The sequence below is a fragment of the Amphimedon queenslandica genome, unplaced genomic scaffold (assembly GCF_000090795.2).
Source record: "Amphimedon queenslandica unplaced genomic scaffold, v1.1 AMPQUscaffold_12280, whole genome shotgun sequence".
NCBI lineage: Eukaryota > Metazoa > Porifera > Demospongiae > Haplosclerida > Niphatidae > Amphimedon > Amphimedon queenslandica.
This window is the reverse complement of record NW_003547482.1, coordinates 7,648-11,232: the sequence shown is the minus strand read 5'-3', so window position 1 is coordinate 11,232 and position 3,585 is coordinate 7,648.

The window sequence follows — 3,585 nt, the reverse complement described above, 5'->3', positions numbered from 1 at the left end:
TATGTAAACTGTAAATATGTAAATTTGTGTACTCTTGGAAATTAGCTGGATACTCATAAAACACTCTACGCCGTGATGTAGCAGCCTAACAGTGCTATGGTTAGACACTCTCTCTAACACATCATGTACTCTTGAGAATATGTAAATGTAGCAATCAAAAATAGTACATGTAAGTATAGAGTGACAGGCAGCCACACCTCTCATTAGCTTCACTTTTCAATATTTAACTCCCATCCTACATGTATAACAAGTTTAACTTTAATTCAATTAAAAGCCGACCCAATATTAAGCACTATATGCCAGGACTGCATTACATGTACGTGTACATGTACTCTAGATGAGACACTAATCATACAACTTGCTACTATCACACAATGGCTGACCTGCAATAAATTGGGGAACCTTGAGGTCACAAAGAACAGCTTGTAACAACTGGTTTAATGGCCCGTGAGAGGTAGTGAGATACAACAACATATGGCTTTTTAAGAAGTAGACACCAGCCGCGTCATAAAAAAGAATATTGAATCGATTACCATAAAATGCTGCCAGTGGTATCTTATCAATCCCTTTGTTGCGAAGATAGATTCGAAACTGAGAACTACAACCAGCTTTTTGACACCCTCTTGAATGAAAGCCTTTACAGGCAGTACGTACAAGTCGCTGGGTTCCTGACGAAATACCACCTGCGTCTAACTCATGACTTTCTTCCCATAGCTTCAGAGTAGCTTCTGCACATTCTGCAAGCCCAACAATAAAGTGCAGCCCACAGAAAAAATTATTCATGCGTGTCAATAATTCTTTTTCAGTATTACTAGCTTCACTCCAACCAGTAACAACATGTGGTAGTATTTCTGCTCTGTACTCAGATAATAAATCATTGAATAATTTCTCTGCAGCATGTCGATCTGACATTGTGTTCTTTAACTTAGATACAATTATATTTGACACTTTTACTCTACCTAGTTTTTCTTGAACAATATCCAAATCTTCTAAAATCTCCTTAAGAGTGTCGAGTGTATTTTGAGCTGACCCAGAGAAAACATGACGCAGTCCAAGTGTATATGTACCATCTACAGTAGCTACGTCGAAAGTAGTATAATGTTCTCCATACTTTGTAGTTCCATCTGTTTGTAGAGTAAAGTTATCCCTTCCCTCTTCAGTCAATGTCTCTCCTAATTGCATTTCTGCGACAGATAATCCTTCAGTTATCATTCGGCACAGAGAAGAATGGCTCGGTAAACGATCAACTGATCTATGAGCAATCAAGCTTAACACAGCACGAATTACAGGATCAACATTCCTTATTCCAACATTAAGAGAGAGGAGCTCATAACAGCACGATCGAATGTCATCATTAAATCTTCCTTTGTGAACTGTTTCTATTTCCCTATCTGTGCTGGATGTCATTTCTTCTAGCTGGTTTTTGAGTTCAACATTGTTTTCTTCCAAAATTTGAAGATCATCCTTCAAAGTGCTAATTTTCTGTTGCTTCTCAACAATTTCTTGAATATCCGATTCTTCACTGGATGATTTCAAATAATGTGATTTAGTCCTCCAATAATCTACCCTGTGCCGAAGCTTGTCTTTATCTTTTCTGAGTTGCTTAACTTGAGACTCCATCTGAGAAAATTTCTTATAAAGCTTATCTAAATCCAATCTGTGCTTGTTAATACGGTCTGATTGTTCAGAAATCTGTTTATCTCGTCGTCCAATTTTCTTCTTGGTGTTGCGATGAAGTGAATACATTTTCTCCCGTAATACTGTAAAATGACTTTCAGTTTCTTTCAATGATTCATTTTCAACTTTTAACCCTCTTAATTGAGTGGAAAGGTCTTCATTGACAGACTTTAGAGTCTCTAATTCAGAGGAGTCATCACGACTTGATATGCATGTATCGCTACAGTCTGATGATGCAGATTCAATTTCAGAGGCTTTATAGACTTTTCCTTTTACTTGAAAAATCGTAGGAAGAATATACTCTTCATCCATAAACTCTAGGATCTTTTGATCCTTCTCACTAGAACTACGAAGCTTTTTTAGCTTATCTCGTTTGGCTAAAAGCCGTTTGACACTTAGCGTTAAAGCTTTCACTGTAGGTGGCATATCCTTTGGCCACATATCACCAAAAAGATCGGCCAACCACTCAGCAAGACTCTTGTAGGTACACTTAGGCTGTTGAGACATAAAGTAGTGTAAATCTAGGACCACAGCGTTAGTCACTTTCGGAATTTGAGTCAGAGCAACACCGTCCTTTGCAAGTAGCATGGAAGATGAAATACCTAATCTCAGCAGCGAGTCACCAATGGGTACATCTTCACAATCAGAAGAATTCGACATAATACAATCTATCAGAAAGAGATCATAAATTAAATATTATAAGACTGAAGATCTATTGTAATTCAAACATGCATACTTTTTGTTGCTATATGGCCTATCAATAAAAGTGAAAAATTTCTTAGTTTCAGCATCAACAACATGTGGTCAAATCAGAAAAACCAGCATGCACAGCCGGGTCAAGTGTAAAATAGTGAAATACAGCTAAAGCACACAACACTTAAATATGCAATACACACATAAATACCACAAAAGAACCATTCACTAGGGGAAAGATATCATGTTTCAAGCTTTAACCCTTAAACGAAACGCCATTTTAAAACATTAAGCATGGCTTAAAACAACCTTCAAACCGAGCCCCATTATACCTGCAAATAAGTTTTTAAGGCTTGAAAACACCATTAAATCTAAATTCAGCCCCTAAGAAAACCCCTAAATGACTTACATTACTATCAGGACGAGAGAAAAAGACGCTCTGACAACTTCAACTATTGTGCCACCATTAATTCCAATTATACGGAGAAAAAATTTTAAAATTATTTACGGTATGGTAATAGCTAGTCATAGTCTTTTAGCCTAAATCAGTAATGACAAGAGTATGTAGGCTCTTGGTAATGATAATCAGTAATCAATGTTGTTCTCTCTCCCTTACACTGACCCATGGCACCCTATCCTCTCTAATTGTTATCATCATCGTCATTATTATTATTGCTGTTGTTGTCATTGTTATTAAAAATTTTAAATCTATGAGTTTAGCAATCCATCATCAGTGATCTTAGTGCTGCAGTATGGGTCAACTATTGTGCTGTCAGAAAGATTTATGAAATGCAAAAGAAAGATTCATTAACCGATATAAAATATAAACACAGTTTTAAATTTTTCATGACATTTCAAGTAATTGACCTTGCTTTCTCAGCCTCTTGATTTCTGATCTCTCTTTGTCTGTTAACTCTTTCATTGTCTCTCTATTGTCTCTAAATAATTAGAGGTGTATGTAAGTGTGTGTATGTGCTTGATTATTACTTGTAATATATGATATCTCCATTAGTTACTAATCTTCGTAAGTTCTCTAATGAGTCATGGAAATGTATGTTCTCTGATGAGTCAAGCCATGATTCAAAAGAATTCCAATTTAAGTTATTCTCAATATCAAACCATGACAACTTAGCTGGAAATAATAATCTGGCTACCTAAAAGAGAGAGAGGTGGAGAAAGGAATAAAACAGAAAAGAAGAGAGTATTTTAATATGG